The sequence below is a fragment of the Poecile atricapillus genome, chromosome 2 (assembly GCF_030490865.1).
Source record: "Poecile atricapillus isolate bPoeAtr1 chromosome 2, bPoeAtr1.hap1, whole genome shotgun sequence".
In the NCBI taxonomy this organism is placed as follows: Eukaryota; Metazoa; Chordata; class Aves; order Passeriformes; family Paridae; genus Poecile; species Poecile atricapillus.
In genome coordinates, this window is record NC_081250.1 from 66,633,151 (window position 1) to 66,656,978 (window position 23,828).

The following is a 23,828-nucleotide window of genomic DNA, read 5'->3' on the forward strand; positions in this document are numbered from 1 at the left end:
ACATAAGCTAACAATCTGTTTGAGAAGAAACAATTAGGCCCATAGAAGTTGTTGACATCTTATTTTCATTTTTTTCAATGGCATAATGGGTGCTCCAGTCCAGCTTGTCCTTTTGTGTTCTCCATCCCAGGCATTCCTCCCAGATGCAAAGTCCCTGTGAGGCTAGGGTCAGAACAGTGGCTCCCCAAACATTTTGGACCAAGAGACTGCTAGTGACACTTAGCATTTCTCACAGAACACGATGTGGCTGCTGAGCAGGCTATTAATTGGAAACACTGCTCAAACCAGGCAGGCTCCCCAGGCCAGCTGCGGGCCACTTCCCGTGCCTTCAGAGCCCGAAGTGCTGGCAATTGCTGGGACCAGCTGTAGGGGCTGGGGAGGATGGAGTGTGGTGGCAGGAGGCTGCAAGAACAGCTCGGGCATCTCTTCCAGGAAGTTGGGCGCACATTCCCTGCTTCTTCTTTCTCTGTGGTCTTTTGGAGTTCAGCTTAAATCAGATCTGAAAAACAGCGTCCTGCTGCAGAGGAGCCAATGGTCCTAGAAACAGACTCGTGCTATAAAAAATCTTACGGTAGCCAGATGCCCCCGACCCTGACGGAGATTGATCAAGTGGCTGCTGCTATCACCTTTCACTTTGCTTTGGCAAGGGGGGGGGGGAGAAGCACGGAATGATGGAAAGTTTCAGGTGGTACTTCCAGAAAGTATTTAAGGGTTGTTGTTTGTTTTTGTTTTGTTTTTGTTTAAGTGCTGCAAAGAGGAAGGAATCATTCTACACCACACAGTGCAAGCACAAAGACAGAAAGCGAGGAGGACAGTGGCTAGCAAGGAGCAGCCACTCCTGAGGAGCAGCCCTTCCTGAGTGTGGCACGCTGCAGATGTGTGCTCTGTCAGGGGCTGGGTAAGTTCATCGCCATGGAAAGGAAATCTATTAAACGTGCCTCCTGGAGGGATGGGAGGCCCTGCGACAAACCTCCCGGGACAGGGGGAATATTTGGCCAGAGAACCGCTTTGGAGAAAAGAGAGAGAGATGTTCGGGTGTGCCAGCACCAGCCTTTGCAGAAGCGGCGCGCCAGGCCTTCCCGCGGGGTGTTTCTGGAGCGGAGGAGGTGTCCCGCCGCTGGCTCCGTGAGGGACTGCCGCTGGAAGCGGGGCCGGGATCCGCGGCCGGAGCCGCCCGGGCGCTCCCGGCAGGTGCTGCCCGCGCCGCCGGGGCCGCACGCCGCCAGGGGGCGCTGCGCCGTGCGCGCCTCCGCGCCGCCGGGGCCGCGCCCGGGCCGCCCCCGCGCCGCGGGCACCGAGCGGCCGCAGGGGACAGGGACAGGGCAGCGGGGACAGAGAGCATCACCCCGGGCACCGCTGTGCCGCCCTGCGCCGAGCATCCCTGTTAAAGACACCGCCGGGCACAAAGGCCAGAGCAGGCTGAAACGAAACTTTCTTGGAATAAGTAAATGGCAAGGGTTCATAGCCCGTTAGGCTAGCAGAGCGTTTGCTCGTCTTGCTGCAGTTTGCAGTGTGTGACCAGATACGGGTGGATACTTCTTGCCTTCCTTCCTCTTTATATTTCCAGGCTGGGAAACAGCAAGAACATAGTGAAAAGAGTAACAACATCAGAGAGACAGAGAGAGGGGAAAAAAAAAAAGGATGAGGCGGGCCCGGCCCAGCGGCCAGCCTCAGGAGATGGCGAGACAGAAGAGCTATTCATTCTGAGAGCCAGTTGCTCTTCGCCCTGCTAGATTATAAATTGGACACCTTATTAAGAGCTGATCCTCCAGGAGCCCCACCCAGGGCTGTGCTCATGCGCTTAACCAGTGGAACGTAATCCCATTTCACTAGTGATGCCTGTTACTGGATAAGCACATGTGCAAGCGTGGCAGAGGATACAAGGCAGAAGGAAGCAGCACTCTGGCTGTTTTCTGACTTGTCGGTTTAAGAAAAGAAGATAAGAGTTTTGGGAGAGAATGGGGAGGAGGATGGTTTGCACTAAAATGTGGACACTTCCATGACAGTGCTAGCTGTTTTACCAAATCATTAAACTGGCATAATGTTTGTTTTTATATTTTTTTTTGCTTGTTTTCTCAGTTGTAACTCAAAAATGCTGTCTCTCTGTTATGATGTGCCAGCCCAAATGTTGCTGCTGGAATCAAGCACTGGAAGAGCCTGGCAAGATATAACCCTACCAAGGCAGAGGCTTGGCATGGGCCTCTTTGGTGATTCCAAGTTTCAATTCTGATGGTTTGGTTGGCCACTTATTTCTTGTCAGATTAGCCCAAAGGTCTGAACAAATTTAGGCAGATTTCAAGTTGAGTGGTTGTTGCAGTGAAAATTTTATGGAAACTGTTGTTTAACATTTCAGTGAAGTTTTATCAGCTTTGGCAATTCTTCCAAGCTCTTCAACCTTCACACACCTTTTAACCATTTGAAAAGTTGTCTGCCTGGCATTTGAAATGCACAAAGTTACTGCCAGTTGTCATCAGAAAAAAATGCCTGATATGGGCATATTTGTGCTGAAGAGAACAGGATGACTTATTATGAACCTGTTTCAGTGTCTCTGAACAGTATCCCTGCTCATACGTGCACATTTTTCCTCCCAGGCAAGACCAGCTGGAGGATTCATGGAATGCTAGATGCATCACAAAAATTCTGCAACGTCAGGGCATTTATTCTGAACAGTATACAGATAAGTGTGTGATTGGTTCACAGTATTGGGGCACCTCCGCTTTGCTTTCCTTGGCAGGCAGTTTAAGCGTAGTTAGACACATTGCAACTGAGCAGTGGTCTGGAAATGAAAAAGTAACATGGAAGTGCAGCCTTAAAACAAGGTCCCCTTCCTGTGCAGCAGTGAGTTATGGACATAGACTCAGTTGCATTTCAGTGGTATCTCAACTTTTTGCCTTGTTTTGAATCTCATGTAATTGAAGACCAGTCTTTGGGTTTGTTCTAGGAGGAAATAAATTTCTGTCAGCTCTAATTATCATTAGTGACTCATGTGTCATTTGGAAATGTTTGTGCGATTCTCTCTCCAGGTTCTGAGTTGCTGGTTGTTACTGGTGTGTTGGAAAGCAATGACTCCTCAGATGTTCCTGTATACCTTTATCTATCTGCTTCCAGTCATTTTATGAGCTCATGAGAATGAACACAAGACATCTTTGACATTCCTCTTTCTCATTTCCTCTCCTTTTTTTTTTTTTTTTTTTTTTACATAGGGTGCTTTTGCCAATAACTCTCCTGGTAGAACAAAGCATCTGAATTCATGCTATGTGTTTAAGTCTCTCTGTATACGTGATTTCATGTGCCTTCTCATCTCCCTGAAAGTTTGAGCCTGTTGACAAAAGAATACAGATCTGAAAGTGAAGTTTGTAACTTTGAAAGAGAGGGGCAGATGAGTACATGAAAGAGCCTATTTGTGCTGAAGCATCAACATGCTACCAGCTCAGCTCACCTTTCATCAGACACCAGTCTGACTTCCAGTGGAGTCCCCTGGAAGTCAGACTTCCTCCAATCTCTCAGTCATGGACTTCTTGTTCATTCTGATGGCTTTGGTACAGTTGGAACAGAGAAATGAAGGCTGGGTTGAAAAACTGGAGTTTCTCTTTTGTTCTGCCCTTCTGACATTTATGGGTGTCTCTTGCAGGTTGTGTCCTAGGCAGCAGGGAATCTCTGTCCCTGGTGCACACACCCTCCAAAGTGGGTATTTATTGTGTTACAGAGCAATTCAACAGTGTCACTTTTCAGAGATGTGGATGCCCTTAAATCAATTCTTGCTAAAGTCATGAAGGCTTTGAAAATAAGAGCAAAGCCTTGAATTTAAGCTGGGACTGAGTAGTCAGCAGAGCAAAGAACAGAGCTTAAGCTTGTTTGGTGGCCTTGTGCTGCTGAGTAAATGGCCATAAGCATTTTTGCATGGGTTGTCATTTTTAAATCCATTAGGTTGTAGGAACCAAGAATAAGGGCCAAGTCCAATTTTTCAGTTATCTGATTGGAAATTTTGCTGAAGGATTAAGGCTTTTGCAGCAAGAGTTGTGGGGCTTTCAGGAAGATGGAATTCAGATTAACACTAAATCTTCAGTTAGTCTGAATGCCAGCAATGGACATTATCAAAGTGTCAAATACTTTCCTATATCATCAGCCCAAGCTCTTGTGACAATTCAGCTTCTGCCAGCTTCATTCATTTGCTGATCTTAGTCAAGCCCTTGAAGAGTTGAGTAATGGTGTTATTTGCATGGGAGGTGAAGATAATGTAGAGATGGGTGTCATATGTGTACTGCTGACAAGTCAGTCTATGGTGCCACCGAATCTTCTCCAGAGGCTTTATATAGATATTGAACAGGCTGGGTGAGAGGAAAGACTCTTGAGTTATTCAGCAGGTGGAAAAGGTTTTGGAGGTTAAGGGAAGAGCAAGTGTTTATCATAAATCTCTTGAGTGTACAAGAGATTTATGTGAGGGATGTCTGAAGATGTACCAGCTCAGTTCCATAAGGCTGTGGATGGCATTTATTTTCAAACCACTGAGCTGGTTGGAAATTTTACAGTCATTCCAGATGCTTGCTACCAATCTTCTGCTGGTGGCACCTATATCCCTTGCTCTGCTCTTAGAAAACGTTGTCCAAGGTCCTCCTAATCTGTCAGGTGAAGCCTTTCAGATAGTTCTAAACACAGGCAAAGGTGGTGCTTGTTAACGCAGCTGACATTCCTTATGTTTAAGAGAGAGCTTTTACTAGCACTGCTTTACCCTGAGTTCTAGAAAAGAAGGAGAGGAGTGAAGGCAGCTCAATTCTTTCCCACAGAACACAAACAGTTCTTGCATTGCCTCCTACATGTGGTACTGGATGCATCTGCTGGAATAGACTATATTACTCCTGTTTCATGTGCACGTGCACTTCTACGTTTGTGCCAAGCATGTTAAATATGTGTCAAGTATTTGTTTGTTACACGAGCAACTAAAATGGTGTATTTGGAACTGTGTCAGCCTCCTGTGTAAGCAAAGGCTGTAGGATGGGTACACAGTGGGGTACAAGCCCAGGTAACTAAGAGATCATTATTTCCCAGATTACTAACAGAGCACTTACAAGAAATTCATATTGATTATTACATTACTACCACTGTGGTTAAAGCTGAACCAGCGAGTTATAATAAAATCCTTAAGAATATCCAGTTGGGGCAGTGAAGAAAGCTCCTGTACTCAAGGGATCATTGATAAATGGGAGGAAGGAGGAAGAAAATGGGCAGGTGGTTTTTAAGAGATCCTGTAATTCCTACAGGGTTTCCACATCCCAAAATATAGAAAACTGCCAAAGAATCCTTGGTGCATGCACAGACAGAGCAATCTATAATATTGCCTGTGGCCTAATTGTAAATGTGTGTGTGTGCTGATAGTGCTTGAACACAGAGAGAGCTGTTAGTACTTACCACTATGATTTTCAGCTAGTGAAATGTGCTCTCCTTTATCAAATGGTAACCTCTGAGGACTGGTGAGACTCAGAAGTCTTCCCAGCATCCACGAAACAACCTGCGGCCTTTCTGAAATGTGTAAATGGGGACACAGTTTCTAAATTTCTCCCTTCTTGAGGAAAAACCCCTACTTTTCATGTAAAACTGCTTATTTATTTTATGACACAAACCTGGAAAATGGACCACCTCTAATGTCTGAGCCTGACTCTAAATGAGATCCTTAATTTACTGGTCATCCTGTTTCCGAACTGGGCCAGAATGGAGCATCCTACTTCAGCAAAAACCTGAAACTCTAGCGGAATTTGGACTCTGGTCCAAACTCAAGGCACAGGCTCTTCTCTGAATAAAAATAACTAGATCACAAGCTATTCTGGGGTGGTGACTTTTAGACAAGAAACGTAGGGCTTACATAGGTTTTTACTCCTGTCAAATACATCTGGATGCTGTCCTCCTTCCAGCTGATATTCCCAAAGTGCTTTCATTACCTCAGAGCCAAATAACCCTAACTGGAAGTTAGAAACTGTAGAACAACTGACATTATTCATGGTAAATATTGTTGGTTTTTTTGGTTGTTTTTTTTCCTTGCAGAATATTCTGCTACTCTGGTTGCTGCTGATGCTGATATAATTTGTGTCATGGCCTGTGATGAATAGCATGTACAATGCTGGGTTGAGATAAGAGCCAACAGTGTGTTGGAAAGCCTTCTCTAAATATGAATCCCTGTGGTACCGAATGTCTCAACAGAGAGGTGGTTAAATTGCCATGCTTGGTACCATTTACACGGCTGCCAAAGCTGCTGATCACCGTCGCCTTCTCCCCTCCCTTAGCACCTGCTGGCAAACCTTCTGGGGTTTTTTCCTGTTTACTTGGCTATTTCTAGTCTAGTGATATGAATAGTTTCCATTCATGAAGAATGTGGTGGGATAGAGATGGTTATAAGGGATAGGAAGCAGTACGCTGGGACCAAGTACCAAGCACTAAAATATGTTTTACATCAGTGGGGGCTGGCTCTGTGTGGTTCCCCACTGAGAGTGTTCCCACTGTGCTCAGCAGATGGATGGTGGGAAGGTTTTGTTGCTGTGTTTTAAGGTAAGAGCACTTTTCTCCTTGGGAGCTGCAAGCAGTCTATGCACTTCAGTTAGTGGAAAGCTCTAGACTATGTAAATTACTGTCCTGCTGGATCAAGGAGCAAACTAGTTTGCTTAAGATGTCACAGGAAGCTTTCAGCTTTGTCAAGAGTATAAACTAAATCTTCTGACTTGTAGATCTGGGCTATAATTGAAGGAGTTTTATTTTTCTTAATGTAGCTAGCCTACCTTCACTTTGATATTATCCCAACTTCCCCTAATCACTGGGTGACATCTGATCTCTGTGACTTTTGTACAGGATCCAAGATCTATTGTACTTGGTCCAAGATCTCACCTTTCATTTCTGGCTCGTCTAATTTTGTTTCAGGCCCTGGCAAATCTGAGAAGCTCATCCCAAGTCCAGCTGCTGAGCCCTTGGAAAGCAGGGATGCATCTTGGCAGTGCATCTCGCCACAGCATAGATATTTTCCTGGACCAGCCACAGGAATGGTCACAGTGTCCTCCACTAAACTCTAGTGTGGAGGATGGCTATTGCCACCCACACACTTCCTGCAATTTCTGCTTAAACACAGTGATCTTTACTTGCTGCCCGCGGTTGGTATGTAAAGCTCCTTTCTGTAGGTTTGAAGCTGCTGACCCCTCCAAACTGGCTTTTAGTGTTCAGTTCAGTGATTTCAACAGAGAACTTACTAGCCAGTATCTAAGGTTTTATTTAGGGTCAAGCTAACATATAGCATTGCTTTTGTCAACATAATTATTTTTCTTTTGTCTCTGGTCTCACTAATTGTTTTAGGGCTGTTGTCTCTTTTCCTGCCCCCTGCTCCTGTAAGAATTTTCAGTCGCTCTTTTGGGCTGTGGATATCATGGGCCAAATCCTGACCTAATTTACACCTGTGAGACCAATGGGACTGCATACATGCACATGAAAACACAGGATGCTGAAGTTGTTTGCCTGTTTTGAAAAGTTGTGTGGAGGATGAATGCTGAGAAATGTCACTTAGGATTATATTATTCTAAACCTATAAATACTGATGTATAGATAGCTTCCCTCCTAGCTGCCTACTTTTATTGGTGGAAGAATATATGTATGTTTTCAAAAATTTAGATGCTGTACTTGCTGTAGAACCCTCTACAATACTTTTATAGCAGCTTCTTACACTGTACAGCAGTTTTATCATCCTTCCTAGTACTAAAGGCTTAATTACACCAGGGGATTTCACAGACTGAGAACTGTATTCAAATAATGTTTAATATTTATATAGAGGGTGAAAATTGATATATAGGTTTAGCTTCATAGAGGATTTTTACTGTTCAGAATTTGATTTGGCAAATTTTAAAATCTTCAGTTTTCTTACTTTCAGCTCTTTTTTTTCCTTTTTTTTTCTTTAGTTTGAGTTTTGCAGCTTACCTAGTGCAATACAAGGAGACAAAATTACAATTAAAATAGTTTTCAAATAGGAATAAAAAAGCAGCTATGCTGCATTTAAACATGCTGTAAAATGTTTCAATGCACTCTATCAGGAACTCCTTGTTTTCCTGATTTTCTTCTTAAGGAAAATCCTTTCAAAGTCAGCTGGATTTTGTGAAGTGTTTTGATTCCAGCAGAACAGTATTCCAGCAGAGATTTCTTTTCCTGGTGGATTGAGAACAGGACCGGCAGCGCTGCCTGTGCAGAGGGTGTTATTTCAGAAGAAGAGCACTCCCTTACTCACAAAGAGGAGCGATCCAATATGCCTTCCGTCCGGGGGCAGGAGTGGGAAGGAGGGAGGAGAGAGGGAAAAAGGATTCCTTCCCAGAGCTCGGGGGCTGCTGGCCAAGAATGTAAGTCTAAATTCAAGCCCAGTGAGTGCTGCGTGAGATCCAGAGAGTTTGGAGTCCCTTTGTCCAGAAGCTTGCAATACGTGAGGGAGTTGCCAAATGGGATGTGTGGCATCCATGTAATATATCTGATGCATGAAAACTGGTTCCTACTGAGCTTACTGTATTGCCTGGGGCAAAAGTACTTCTGATTCCCTACATGATGCAGTGATCACCAGGCCACTGCTGTTCTCTGTAAGCCTGGCTCCAGTGGCAGCTCAGGACAGCTCCTGCCTCAGGTCAGGCTGAGGCAGGTGGCGTGCGCAGGGAGAGGAAAGGTGGTGCTGCGTTTGACCCTGCTCTCCCTCTCTGGAAAGGGAGGACCTGGTGCCGTTTGCATTTCTCCTCAGGCTGAACCATTAAGTCTGATGACAGAAATGAACCTTTCCCCCTGGACTTGGGCCAAAAGGCCATTTTTTTTTTCTTTCCCTTCCCCTCTTGTCTCTTTCATAACCGTCATTTTCCCGTATCTCTGGAACATATCATGTACTACTGTCATGTGCTGTAGGTGCGCTCCCCATTTTTTCTTCAGCTATGTCCTGCCTCCCATCTCTTTGATAAGAGCCTCTCCTTGTCTGACTGATGCCTTTTTGCTACAGATGACAGGGTGGACTGAGGCCATTGCTGCTGCCCCAAGGGAGATCCTTCTCATCGAGGAGAGAGGGAAATCTGCTCTGGAAACACCACCTACAAGCCTCCATGTAAACAGGGCTGCAGCAATTCCTGTGGGATGAGAGTGCCTGTGCTCCTGTGTCTCACTGGAAAGTTCAGCCAGCTGTGCTTGTGCAAACCTCTAGAGGGTTTCTGAGGTTGAGCAGGTGTCAGCGAGGACACGGGCTGGGTTGCAGAACTCCTGCGACAGGCTGTGCTGGATAGAGGGAACTCGCCTTAGTAACAGTTGTTTTTGTGTTTCATATGGTGCCAATGGAGGAAAGTAGGCAGGGGGAACCCTGTTTGATGACACTTGCCAAGCCAGTAGCACCCAGTTTGGGTTTCCCATTTTTATACTAGTGGGTTCACATCAAATGTCAAGGTTGCTGAGGGCTGCCCATGAAGCAACTCTGATACAGGACGTGCCACTGTAGAGCCCTGTGCAAGGGCACTGGTTCAGCCAGTGCCCAGGCAGAGGTGCAGCAGAAGTAATGTAGTCTGATGCAGCGTGGTTCTCTTAGGCTTGAATTCCTACTAACGTAGTTCTGAAAGGGCTCATCAGGATGTGTGGCAATAGGTTTATAGCCCAAGTCTGTGCCTAGATCCAGGCCATCCAGGCTAGACTGACTAAAGGAGATGTGATCTCTCCATCCCTCATCCTCCTAACGTCAGTCATGATCCCAGCATATGTTTCAAGAAGCTTTCTGGGGCTTCTTGTCAAAGCTGTGCTCCTGCACTGATAGCAAGAGCTCTGGACCAGAAAACAAGAGCTTTGTCCTGGGGCTGCCCCTGAGCAGCTGTACTGTCTCCTGGGCTGCAGCTCAGCTGCTCTGGCTCCACAGGCAGCAGCCCTGCTTGTCCCCGCAGTGTGTGCCAGGAGGCGGGTTTCAGCTGTGAAACAGAGCATGGTCTAGCCTGTCCTTCCTGGGCCAGGGTCCAGAGAGCATGCCCTTTCCCTGCATCTCACCAGCATGGGAGATAACCTTTCCCCTGCACCTCACCAGCGTCCTCATCTTCTCTGTTCACATCGGGGTTGCTTTTTCCCTGAGCACAGCAAACAATCCTCTGCCTTTCTGTCGCATGCTGGCCTGGAGCAAAGCTTTCTGTGTGAGCCTCCCAGGCAGTGTGACTTGTTTCTAGCATGCTACAGGCAGGCCTCTATTCAGATGAATGTCCCTGTTAAATATGTATGAATCTGATTGACTACAACTTCCTAGTTGTCCAGGTTTTATTCCTTTTTTAAAATTTGTGGATGTCTCCTGCTAAACAGGGAGTTGTAACTACATCTCAATGAGTTTTGACTCATTTGAGGGGCTGCCTCTAATCTGCCTGCGTTTAAAGCTTCCTCCCCTCCTCCTCCACTCCATCCCCCTCTGGCTCATTTTCCCCCCTCCTCTCTCTCTGCAGCTGCTGGACAGCTTTGTGACCACCAGTTCGGATGGCTGTTTGCCACTCTCCCATGATTGCTGCCATGTGCTGTTTCCCTTATGCCTGTTGTGCAGTCAAAGAGGAATTCTCCTCCGCAGAGAGAGAAGCAGGCGCAGTTGTCTCTGGGCTGAAGTGGGAGCTCATGCTTAGCTCTTACTCCATGAAAAGCCTGGCAATATTTTTTTTATATGGCGACCATGTAGACTTGGCAAGCAGCAGCAGCAGCTTTCTCAGCCCAGCTGTTGGCTGCCTCTCTGCCACAGGTTCCCAGCCATCAGGCAAACAAAACATGCTCGCACCTCGGCCCTGGCCACGTGGAGCCTGGCGGCTTTCCAAGAGCCACCAACGCCACAAATGCTGCGGGAGGACGGTCGGTGGAGCAGCGGGAGATGCTTTGGGTTGGGCAGGAGTTTGTCCTGCTGGCTCCTGTCAGGGGATGGGATGGGTGGCAAGGGGCAGCCTTGCAGCTGCGGGGGCTTGTTGACGCTGCAACAAGTGGTGAAGCTGGAACAGGAAGCTGGTGCTTTATAAACAGACTTATTGTTGTGAGTGGGGCAAAAGTCCCAGGGACAGTGGTGCCTGTGTGTGGGCAGGTTTAACTTGTATAACCTGCCTTTGCTGGGACTTTGGATGGGATTTTCAGTGGCACCAAAGGAACTTCAGTGCCTGAATCCTGCTGTGATTTTGCCTTTTAAGCCTAATGTTGCTGTTTCCCTTCCTCCTCAGCCCTCAGGGAACCCTCCCAGGCAGGCCATGCTTGCAGTGATGCGAAGAAAGGGCAGGTTTTGGCAGAGACCTCCAAGTGCACAAGCTGGCACACAGGCTAGAATGCCACCTGCTGAAGTGGTGGCTGGCCAGAAACAACACCAAAACTCAGATGAAATCAAGGAGCTGGAGATTTTGTGTGCTGCCTCTGCTGCATGTGTCCTACCAGTGTGTTTTTGGGAAGCTCGTGAGCCAGCCAATGCCATGGACATAGGAAAGAGGACATCAACTGTGCCCTCTTATGTTCCCTGAAGATTTTGTACGGGGTGGCAGTCCCCCCACAGGGATGTGCACAGGCAACCTTGATGGGCAGGTGATGTTGAATGTCCTTGTTCTGCCTAATTCAGGAGGGCATGAACTGAAAAAGGAAGTGTTTTCCCCTCCTGTGTTTTCCTGGGAGCAGTAGTGGCACTAGCTCTGCCAGGGAGCTTGCTGTGGTTTCCAAGCTGCTCCAGCCTTTGACAGGGGTGTTGATTTCCTGTTGATTCCCAGACAGAGCCACCTCTGAAATGTTGGTATGGGTCAGGCTGAGATGGGTCCAAGGAGCCCATGGAGAATGGAGACCTCTTTGTCACCCACCTGGTTATGGGGCAGCCTTCTTGGCGACTGTAGGTGGAGGTCAGTTCCTCTGCTGTCCACAGAACACTCCTGCTGTGGGATATATCCACTGGGTGATGTTCCTCCAGGGAAACAGCTCTGTGAGACTGACTCTTGTCCTTCCATGAGCTAGGAGAGGACTGTGCTGCTGAGGCAGGAGCCGGTAAGAAAGTGGCTATTTCCCCTTTATTTTTTTATGGTTTTTTTTTTTTTTACTTTGCTCTATTTATTTTCACTTGGTTCTTTTTTTTATTTACTTGGTTCAGCTCCAGCATTTTTACTTCTCTCTCCTGAGTGCTCTTCAGACTGACAGTCCCTTTCACCCTGCTCTCTGCACCTCCCTCCCTGCCTGATGGGAAGGTTGTTCCTCAGGTGCTGGGGTTCATTCCTGCGTGAAGAGCACTGTTCAGCAGAGGAAGCTGTGGGAGGGCCATCCTGCTGCCCCAGCTGGGTGAGTGCCTGTGCCAGGCTGGCCTTGCCTTGTGTGACTCAAGTGTCCCTCACTCCTGCTCCTACACACTTGCTGACCTTTTCCTGCCAGTTCTGAGACGGGGCCACAGGCCACCTCTCACGCATCCCGCCCCTCTTTAAAGATAGGATAGAATTCCTTTATCTCCCAATGCCAGGCAAGCCTGGGATGCTCAGAGGTGCAGATAACGTTGCTGCTGTGCGTACCAGGGGCCGGGCAAGTGAGCGGAAAACCTCTCATCTCTCTTAGCACTCAGCAGGACAGCCTGAACACATCCCTGCCCTTGCTTTTATTTCTGGGGGATCCAGCTGCTCTTTCCAACCCGTTAACAACTCACAGTGCAGCCCTTCTGGGTCCTGGTGACCAGCTGGCTGTGCAAAGTCTTTGAGAAAGGGGCAACAGCAGAACTGTGGGCAGGGGTGACTGGCTGCAGCTCCACCAGGAGCTGCAGGGCTCTGGAGCAGGGGTGGCATGGGAGGATGGCTGGGTTCAGGCTGTGGTGCAAAAGCTGGTGGAGAAGCCAGGAGGTGCACAAAAAAGTAGTTCATGGCCTGGCAAAGGAGATAAGGAGAAACTTGATCCCTGCCTGAACATCCAGGGTTCTTGTTCCTTCAGGTCTGCTCGTCCAGGGGCATAGTGCAAATGTAAATGTCCAGGTATTTATGTGCTCTGGCATAAATTCAAAACTACTTTTGGTACAATCACAGAAGAAAGAGCAAAATCATAGTCACCATTAGCACAGAATACCCATGATGGTCCCATCTAATACCACAGTGCGTTGTCCTGTGATATTTTATAGTGAGAACATAAAGCCTGGCATCTTTCAATTTTATGACTGAAAGATGTTTACAGCAACAAAAATATGTGGGAATTTAGTATTTTCCATATCATCTGATTGAAAGCCTGTCTCTCAACTTATTTACTGCTCCACCTAAGGCTTTCACTACACCTGTCTTCACAAGCATCGGAGCATTTGTGTTTCGTCTGTCTTTTCGTGGCCAGATGAAGTCATCTTGGAGCATGGGTGCGGTGGTGAAAGACACACACAGTGAATTTACATCTGTTGGATAAAGGGAGAAACCAAAGAAAGATTTCCCCTGTGAGCTGGCTTTTATCGTCAGTGTGAACATCTTAGTCAGCACAAGCTCAGACTTCTCAAATTGTGCAGCCATGTGCTGTGAGAGGTACAGCCTCTGCAGCTTCCTTGTTCCCTGGATCAGCCAAGGACGAAGGCTCCAGGATCTGGTGCTCCTCTGGCAGGAATTGCAGAGCCCAGGTCAGATGAGTGGTAGGCTTTGAAACTCTGTGTGTGACCCTGCTCCTCTGGAATGTGGGAAAACACCCTCCCATTTGATTTTAACAAATCACCTCAAGCCAGATCCTTTAGCATGTTGAGCATCAGTGAATATTGACTAGAGAATACAATTAGCTGGGAGAATCCTAATGTTTTGTGGAATCATTTCCATGACACAGACGTGATACCAGAGTGGGATGTTGCACGTGTAAGTTCTCAAGTCTCCAGGAAGCAAGAATGTGCAGATACTCTGACTCACTAGAAGAAAAATTGCTTGTAGTGACTCAAACACTTGGATGCTGTGGCTTCCTATTTAATCACTGTGCTTCAACATGGGTCCAGAATCCTCCTTTCAGGACCACAGAACGCTTGTGGCCTTCACGATTCCTGCTCTGGTGCAGCTGTCTAGGTGGACAGATTAACCTCTTGCTGCCCATCAGTATGGTCAGCAGACCTAATTAATTTCTGGGCTGTTGGCACAAATGACCTGGCAGGCTCTGGAAGCTTGATGATACTAGTTTTGCCTAAATGAGGGACTTAGCAGGGTACACTTTGTTGGGGTGACTGTGAGACTTGAGGAATCCCCAGGAAGGTTGACTGCAGGTTTGGCAGCAATGTCACGGTCAAGGGGGTGCAGACTCAGACTTTTCCGGGAGGAGAAGGATCCAGTGGTGTGTTAGAGCTGGGAAACCCCGGGGAACCCGGCAACCCTGCCCTTCTTTTGCAAGAGAACACTATGAGATGCCTCCCTTTGCCTTGACTTGTCTGGTTGGCTGGGAAGCTGTTCCCATTGGGCAAAAGGTGAAATTTATGTCTTTCATAACTTTGTGTTTGGATTTTCGCTGTGCTTATTTTGCACAACGTGGTACAGAACACGAGTATTATGCATTGAGATGGCTCATCTCCACTGCCTTAAGCCCAAAGTGCATGTTGCTGTCACCACAGGAAAATAATGTGACCATGGATGGAAGCAAAGAATGTTTCTTTTCAAAGTTTGTGCTAATTTTGCACTTAATTGGTACGTTACAAACCTAGCAAATCATAAATAAAACCTGGGTTTTCCTTTTTCTAAAACTAGGTCTTGAAATGTAACTTGCCTTAGATTTGAGTTGAAAAGGCAAGCTTTGAAAGAGATGAAGCATGCCCTCATGTGGCAATATTTTTTCCTTATAATACCTGTTTGTTTTGGTTTTAATCCCCAAATAATCTATTACAACGAGTTATGCTATGACATCAGAACTGGCATACAGTGTGGGTGTTGTGATACGAAGGTGGCGTACACACAAAATGTTCAGAAATAATTATATGGGCTCTAACTCTCTTGTTACTTGAGTCCCTGCATGAGTGCTTTTATTCTAAAATAAGACTAGCTCCACACAGGAGTTTGCAAATAAACAAAGGTGCAAATTAAAACCTGTCCTGTCCTCTTCTCTGTGGGGAAGTTGCTTTCCACAACTGTGAGCAAAGTTTAAAATCGTTACAAAGTGGACAACTTGGTTTGAAACCAGAATAATTGATTTTGAAGTCAATTTTAATCTAACCCAAAATAAACTAAAAATTAAATACACATTCACAGAGCTGGCCTGAATAGCTCACTCTGAAAATCATGTTATTTGTTGAGCTGGTAGAACTTCCTCATGTCTATACAAGGCTTACAACTGTGTAGATAAACTTTCAGAAGCCTGGCTTTGCTGTGAATTTTACATTTTTGACACAAAAAGGTTGGGTTTTAAAACCCCAGCTGACATTTCCCAGCTTGATAAATAGGGAAGTTCTACTCTTTCCTGACACAGCATTGTCTGCTTTTACTGTAGATCAATTTCCTGTTTTTTCTTTCCTGAACTGAAACAGTAAATGTAATTCATAGAAATTACTGGGTCCCAACAGCTTATTGGGACTTTTTATAGCATTCTTTTTCTGTGATTCAGATAGATTGGTATTGTTGGTCCAGAGCACCATAGAGAGTAAAGAAAAAATGTATGGTGATCATTGGAAGTCTGACTGGGAAGCATGAGATGGAGTCCATCAAGTTTTAAACTTCAAGGAAGCATTTGAAATCCCAGGGTTTCCAGTGTGCTGCCTGGTCACTGTCTCCATCAGTTGGCTGTCCACCAGTTTCCTGGGAAGATGTCACCTGGCAGTCACATTCACCACAGATTCCCCAAGGTTCATGCTCTTCCTTGCAGAGCCTTGCAAAGCTTGCAGGATGGTTGGGTTGGCTGAAGAGCAGTAGGAGTTGCTTTCTCCTCATCTTCCTCTCCAGGCTACATTCCTGGCTAATACAAGCAGCTCCCTCCTGTGCTGGGGGTAGTTTCCATGAGGTCAGGAAATATGAGAAGCAGAGAAGTGGGAAACTCTGGCTCCACTAGGCAAGCCTCGACTCTCCTGGGGGGCCTGAATGTGTGTGAAAGCTGTGGGTGGTCTGAATTTTGGGTGCTTGAGCAGGAGGCTTTTGGATATCGTTGCGGCTTTGAGAAGACTTCAGGCTGAATGAGAAGTGAATTCCCTAAATCTCTCCCCTAGGGTCCCATTGACTTTCAGCAAAATCGTCCCTCAGAGGCAACTCAGCAATCTTCATTCATGGAGTTCTCAGCGATGCTCCGTTATCGAGTTCCCTCTGAAAAGGTTTTTGTGCTGTAATCTGCTGGCTGGTTACTTAACTGGTGCAGCTTAGAGACCTCCGCTGGTTGTTGCACGTCTTTTAATTTTTAAGGGTTTATTTCAGCTCCTTTGTGAAGTGTAAGGAAATGGATGATTAGCAAAATTCTTCCCAGTATTTTAGAAGCATTAGTAAATGTTGAATAAAGGGCAATCACACTGTTGTTTTCATGGGAACTGTGAAAGAAAGACTGCTAAATTAGGTGCAATCCTGATCTTAAAGTCAGAATTCTTACACAATGTTTTTTGCACTCTGGTGAAAAACTTGTATGTGAGAATATGTGCTTGCAATGAGCCAAGTAATTCAGCACTGCAGGAATCCCACCAACTTCATCTCCAAGCTAGTAATGAACACGGGCCTGGACACGTGCAACTGATGTGTTTGCCTGCAGAAATTATCTATATACAGTCAGTGACAGCAGTGTCCTTCAGATGTCGGTTTTGATGCAGTAAGCATACGTGACACTTCTGCTTTGCTTCCTCTTCTTGCTGTGCCCTGGACTGGTCATAGCTGTGCTCTGCTTTCTGTAATCTAGTCAGAGACACCCTGTGCCTGGAAAAAGGCACCCTGTGCCTGGAAAAGGGCGAGCTGGGCAGCTGTATTGGAGAACTTGTGTCAGCCTCCTGCAGCTGGTTGATCCCCTGCGCCTTGCTGCTCTTTTGCAAGGCTACAGTACCTGAGGCAGTGTGTTTCCAGTGGTGTGCCTGAGCAGCAACTGCTTGGAGGACCAGAGTGCTGTGGTTGGAGCAGAGGTGCTTGCTGACGTAGCTGACTAGATGAACTGGTTGACTGGTTAAATATTGGTGGCAAAAGAACTTGCAAAGCTGCTTTGCAGAAGTGGGTGGGTCTCAGCCACATCCTCACTGGCTTTGGTATTTGTCCTCAAGCCTGATTTCCATTTTCTTTACACCCTTTGCTTTCTGCTCTCCTTCTTTTTTGACAGGAGATGTTGGCCATGAGGTTGTGGCAGCCTGTCAGAAGTGGCTGGAGACCTTCATTGGATGAACAAAGCCTATCTACTTTCTGTCGAGCCTGAAAACACTACAGAAGGCATGGAGCACCCAGTCACAGTCCTGTTGCTCATCTTTCAAACTGCAGATGAATGTCAATGTCACCCCAGGACACACCACCCTGGAGGCATTGCCATGAGAGTCATGGCAACAACTCAGTAGGTGCTTTTCAGGTGAAGAGCACTTAAGGCCATGGATGTGAATGCTCTCTCTTTTCCCAGGCCCTTCAGCGATTTATAATGCGTTCTGTTCAGGTGCATCTGAAACAAGTCTTACAAGGTACACGGCTCCTGCTCCTCCCTCCTGCAAGGCTGAGGTGCAGGGCAGGTAGTCCCTCCCCCCTGAGGGGCTTCACCCTTGTGTGCTTCCTGTGTTGTGGGGCTCTAGGCTGCTTGCAGAGATGGCACATCGGTCATTTTTGCTTCTTGCTGTACACCAGTGACCCCTGGCTGCTTTCCCACCAACGCAGGTCACCAGGCTGGTGGGATGTTGAGGTGGCAGGGTGACAGCAGCTGCTGGGGATGTGGGGGGGAACAGCTGGCTGCTGCCTCAGTCCTGCTGCCTGGGGGGATGCTGGCTGGAGAGGTGGGGGGTGGGAGGGGAGAGATGTCTCCAAGAAGGAGCTGGGCCACCACGCACACTTTCCTCCAAGCCCATCTGCCCCTGCTTGTCTGCATGGCTTCCCAAGGCTTTGATGCATGTAGACAAATGCCAGGGAAGTTTAATCCAGCTGGCTTGGGTGCTGTTAGGCAGGAAATTGCCACCCCTTTTCCAGGAAATTTTAATCACCTGAGTGAGTACCAGGTGAGCCTGAAAAGCTTGGGCTGAAAACGATGGCATTGCAGAGAAAGGCAGGGGTTTTGTCCAGCACTGATCCTGCTAGCAGCTCCCTTGTGGGGAATGGGCTGTGCTGCAGGTAGTCCTTCAGTCTGCTCAGGCCACTTCTGAGGTGCTGGTCTCAGAGGAGCTCCATCCCTGGCTTGCAGGAAGAGGAGCACTTGTCTGGGCCAGGGGAAATCCCGAGGGCCCTGAAGTATGGGGCCAGGTCTGCTCGTCTTCCACAATGTCCTACAACAGCAGGAATATTGTACAAGGAGGTGACTTAGGCAGTACTGTGGGTTTCCACAGCAGATGGCACGCCCTCAGCTGAAAATTTGCATAAATACCTTTCCAAGTAACGAGTATTTTCTAAATAGAACCAAAATCATATGAGAGGAAGGGAGGGGCATTTACGGGAAAGGCAGGTTTGCTACATTTGGATCTCGTGCAAGAAATGGGATTAGTACTGTCTACAAAAGTCAGAGCGTGAATTTGTAAGGGTCTGGTTGAGGAAGTTCCTTAGCACAGATGGAATGACCTTGATGCTTTTGACCTGACAAAGCCAGTTAATGCCAAGAAGCAGCTTTTGTGTCCATGGCAGAGAGAGGAGCCCATTAATCCCCATGACATCTCTTCAGGACACCTCCATGTGTGCCCAATGGACCAGAGAGATCCCCACATGGCATAGCGATGATTGCTGTTGAAGACTGCAACCCCCCAAAAGCCAGCCTCTTTTTGAGAACAAGTTTGAGAGGTGGAGAGGAGGCAGGGGAGAAGTGAGTTTTCGAATTATCCACTTAAGGTCTTCTTCCCTAGTTGCTCTCAGAGCATTTTCCAGAGGACACTGCTATTCTTACCCTGGCTTATCCCATGGGGAAAATGAGGCACACAGCAGTAAGGTGGCTGAGCTCTGGTCAGTGGAAAGCCTGGAGAAGGACCTTGCTCTCTGGGATTTCAGCTAGGTGGTTGCTACCAGTTAAGTGACATGAAAATATCTGTTCTTCTCTCTTTATTTAGAAATCACCATTTCCAGCAAGAAGCAGGTAGAGGGAGAGTCAGTAATCCCTGCTGCTTCCACTTCTTTTCCTTACTGTCTGCCTGTCAATTCCCTTTTACCATTTTACATGTGGTCACTTGATACCAGCAGCTGTTCTGGGACATCTCTATCTGTCACATCCTTCTTTTTATTTCAGTGTCCAAAAGTTTGAGTGCACCACAAAAAACAAAACACAACAAAACAGAAAAGCCCCACATTAACAAAATGTGAGTTTCCTCCCAGGTTCAGTTCTAAACACGTCACTTTAATGATGTCTAAACTACTCAGCACTTGATGAGCAAAACATTACTATCTTCTAGCCACATTTGTTTTCCCTGTCTCCCAGAGCATTATAGTCACCCAGGGAGAACTGCGTGTTCTACTTCGCTGCTGTAAAGCTATTATGGGTATGAAAAGTTCCCATTAATCTGCTCCACACATGGATGTTTCTGGATAAAGTTCAGTAGCCAGATCCCTCTTTCTTTGTGTGCATCAAACGAAGCAGAAAAACGCCTCCAATTTAAAGACACCAAGTGAATAACCAAATAGATGAGATTAATTTTTGTTTAATCCACGTGGGCAGTGAAGCCAATGGCCAATGTTTGTGTGTGGACTTCTCCCGGGAGTTCATTACCAGCCGAGTCTGTAATAAGTTAATGCAGAGATTCCATGGAAATAGGGGGTTAATTATATGCAGAGGATGTTGGCCAATGTACAGCTTTGAACAACAAAAATAGCCCAAGTTTTGGATGTGGAATCAATTAACGAGGTCCATGACATGTACCAGAATTTGTTAAGATAGTTGTACTATAAGGATACTTTTTTCTTTTTTTCTTTTTTTTTTTTTTTTTTTTTTTTGTATAAAAAGCTAAAGAAAATAAGTGGGTAATGGAAGGCAAGGGAGAGAAAGACATGAGACTGGTAATAAAACACTGGACTTTGGCCTGCGGCCAAGGCAGGCTTTTCAATGGGCCTGAAGTTTGGACGGCAGCACAGTTTGAACCAGTTTTCACTAACTGTCCAAAAGGTTATGCCATAATAGATGGAGAGAAGAGGTTGATTTTAGTTTACCAACTCCCTTCTCTCTGCTGGCAGGAGTGTTATGCCGCTAAGATGCCGTAGTCATTACACTGACGGATATCAGCATGTGGCACGGCCTGCTGCAGATTCAACTCCAAAGCTGAAACATAAAAAATTCTCCTCAATGGTGGTTGGCACAAGCCTAATTTTTTCCCCCCTTTCCACATATGGTTTTAATATAAAATGTGTTTTTCTGTGCCTTTCTTTCCCCCCTTGCCACATCTTTAGAAATGGCTTCTTAAAAAAAAAAAAAAAGGAGTGTACAGAGTGTCACTCCCCTTTCCCTATATTCCTAGGTTTTAGTATTAATTGTATGTGTGGTAGTTCAGTAGTGCAGCTTGGGAGCTGAACAGAGCACAGCACATACCTTTGTATAGGGATGTTTCACAAAAAAAAGCAGAGGAAGACCAGATTACTTTCACTTCAGAGCAGTGAAACACCCTTTTGGCTGTTACAAGTTTTCAAGGAGCCACTTAAACAGGTAGAATACAAATTTGAATGAAAAAGATCTGACCCATTTTCACCCTGTTTCACTTTAGGACAAGCTCTGGACATGTTCCAGGCATTTCTAAAGTCCCTCAATGTTTTTTTTCCCTCACCCCCTTCCTTCCAATGTGGTCCCTAAACACATTAATTTGTTCCTAGAAATTATTTACTTGTTTGTTGTGTTTTGGGTTGGTTTTTTGTTTGTTTGTTCATTTTTCACACAGAAACCCTCAGACCAAAGCAAACAGTGCCACAGAAAAATGTTGCAATTCAACCCAATTTTGAGGGAAATGCCCCTGATAACTTCTCAGCTCCGAAGAGAAGTAGTGGAGGCTGGGGCCACTGAGTCTCCATGGAAATCACAGAGGGTAAGGTTTGTTTCACTAATTAGTGGTAATCCTGAATAACTCTGTGGGCTTTAATTTATGGGGTTTCGACCATGTTTTATGCTCAGCTCTTCACGGAGTGCCTGGATCCCTGGGTTTTGTCACACATGGACTCCTGGAGACTGGCATGGTCTGGAGATCTGAGGGGCCACCTAGGGCACAGGGACATGGCTTGAGGTCAAGTGCCCTCCAGTCCTCTGCATCTGGTGCTGGGCAAGCACATACCTGGCTGTTGTCCCAGAGGTACTCTTGGGGATCCAGAATGCAGGCCAGGACATGGACACCCTTGTCCATCCAGTCTGAGGAGGCTGACTGCATGTGGGGCCTTGGTGTGCCACACCAGGGAAATGGACTCTGTCAGCAGGGGTGATACGGGGACCACCGTGACCTTTCACCCGCCTGCCTGGCTGCTTAGAGTTAAAGTGTTACCAGGGAAGGTGGCTGCAGCCTCCATAAGGCAGAGCTGTGGCCGCCCAGGGGCACCTGGGGACAAGGTCAGAGCCCTGGGAAGGTTGTTTCTGTGGCAGCTCATCAGACAGACAGGAAAGCAGAGGCTGGGGAGGCCAGGCAGGAGGAGGCAGGGCTGAGGTGACCAGGCTCGGGCCGTCAGGGCCGTGAGGAGACACAAAAGCTGTGGGGCTTGTTAGTCAGGGCCCCAGCTTGCCAAAGGAGCCCATAGTACCAGGTAGGTTCCTTAGCCAGTGCGTGGGAATGGGCAGTGCCTTTATTTTGCCTGTAATGCCAGGGGCAGCTTCAGGCACTGTTACAGGTGCACTAATTCTGAATGCCAGCATTCAACTCCCCCATGAGCCCCCAGAACCTGCCAGGTGTTAGACCAGGAGCAGACTACATCTGCTTTCTGGCCGGCCACAATTTTAAATGGAAAAGGTATTTCCCAAGTGCCAGACCACCACTCCCTCATTTATATCCTGGAACTGGTCCAATCAGGGTCATAACCAAGTGAAATGGGAACATCCAGCCCCATTCATGCTGTAAGAAAACACCGTCTTTCTTTTGTTTTCTGAGCTGTCTTGGCAGTGCCATAAGAGAGGGGGTCTCTACTGTCAGGATCTTTTTATTTCTTCCTTGTTTGGGAGTGCTTTAGGATGGGATGACCTGCTGCTAACACAGCTGAGCAGTGCCATTTCCCATGCTTTTAACACAGCTGAAACTCTTCAGAACAGGAATGGATGATGGCTGCCTAATTCCTCTGTAACCAACCTGAGCAAGGAAGTGTAATTATGATAGTTATCTAGTTATCACTGGGGGATGTTTCAAAAGGAAAGCATGCTAGATACTTTGACTAAGCACTTAATTTTTTTTCTATCAAATTACTTCCAGCCCAGCAGCTAGCTCTATGTACACAATAGCTCTGTTGGCTTCAATGAGGTCCTTCGGTTAAGGTCAGCTAAATACCTGCCCCATGATAGCAGGCCACAGACCAGATGTGAGATGCCATGGTGTCACCTCATCCACTCCTTTCCTCTTTTGCTGCAGACCCCCCTAGCTTGTTTTCAGCATTTGGCTTTGTATAGTTTTAAATTAATCAAGCTCCATCGAACTTTACTATTAAACCACTTGTTCATTTCCCTTCTAAAATCCAGATTTTTGTTCACACTCAAATAAGAACACATACCAATATTTTATCTTTTCTGCAGTGTATCCCCAGGCAGAAATTATATTGTAATAATAAACTGGCTAGCTTGTTTTAACAGTTCCTGTCTTTTGGCTTTATGCAACACTGCAGGTGTGATTCTAGTAGCAATACTGTAGGTGTGAATTATTATGTTAGTGTAATAGGCTGTACTTTATTGTGCTTTATTGCTTAATTGGCTTCTTCCATAAGGTTTCTGCAGTTGCTACTGAGAACTAATGCCAAGGTTTTCTATGCAAAGAGTGGTATTCCTTTTCTTGTGTTTACTAAGGTCAGTAATTTCAGTGGGTGACTGGCTTTGGGAAATGAAGGAAAGATGTCACTAAATGAATTAAGAAAAGTGCTTACTAAGTCCTTAATAAAAAGCAGAGCAGGCTAAAAGATGCTCCTTGTTATGTGCAGATACTTGTAACACCAAAGAGCCCTTTGGGAAAACAGCTGGCTGAGCTTTCTGGCAAAGGAAGACCTCTCCCATGTTCAGGGAATTCCCAGGTGGTGGGCAATATCTCTGGGTAGTTATGCACTCTGTGACCTCCTCTCCCCTCTCTATCCTTCCCACCCCTTAGCTTTTTTTAGATGATGGAAGATCAAAGTTTTGTCTTCACAGCAACACACAGGCTGATCCCCTTGCAAGTGTACCCCTAGAGAGGTGCCCCCCTAGATACCCCCGGGTAGGGTACTGCCTCCCCCCACCGCACAGATTGCCTGAAACATCAGGAATGTGGGCAGCCCTCCAAAGCATGTGCAGATCCTGCCACTCTGCCTGCGAATCAAGGGGCAGGGAGGAGTCCCAGGGGTACCCAGATGCCCCACGGATGCCTGCACCACTTGAAACCTGAGACAACTTCAATATGTGCAGCCACACCCTGGTGTGGGGACCAAGGGTGTTTTTCAATGGTTTGAAATAATGAAAGCTGCTGCTTCTGTGAGTCACTCAAATTCCCACCATGTACACTTGCTAAATGATTTCACCTCTGCTTCCCTGTGCTCCCCGGGACTGTGCCTACTCATGCTGCTGAAGTTCATTTTTGGTCTCACACCTTCATTTAAGCCTTCTTCTGTTTGTGTGGAGCTGCAGGTTTAGCAGAAGGATCTGTATTT

At 46.7% G+C, this 23,828-nt stretch overlaps 1 long non-coding RNA gene across 5 annotated transcripts in view; it reads left to right on the forward strand.

Moving 5' to 3' along the window:
- The first annotated feature begins 474 nt into the window (after nucleotides 1–474).
- Nucleotides 475–23,828, forward strand: part of LOC131575800 (uncharacterized) — a 37,004-nt gene continuing 13,650 nt past the window's right edge. Inside the window, exons 1-4 of one of the 5 annotated variants that reach the window (XR_009276858.1) lie at nucleotides 6,426–6,537; nucleotides 6,904–7,134; nucleotides 17,200–17,545; nucleotides 20,912–21,055. This is a non-coding gene — a long non-coding RNA (uncharacterized LOC131575800). Of the gene's footprint in view, nucleotides 899–6,425; nucleotides 6,538–6,903; nucleotides 7,135–8,095; nucleotides 8,358–16,781; nucleotides 17,009–17,199; nucleotides 17,546–20,911; nucleotides 21,056–23,828 lie in introns of those variants that run through there. The other 4 variants (XR_009276857.1, XR_009276861.1, XR_009276860.1 and 1 more) reach the window with 4 other exon arrangements.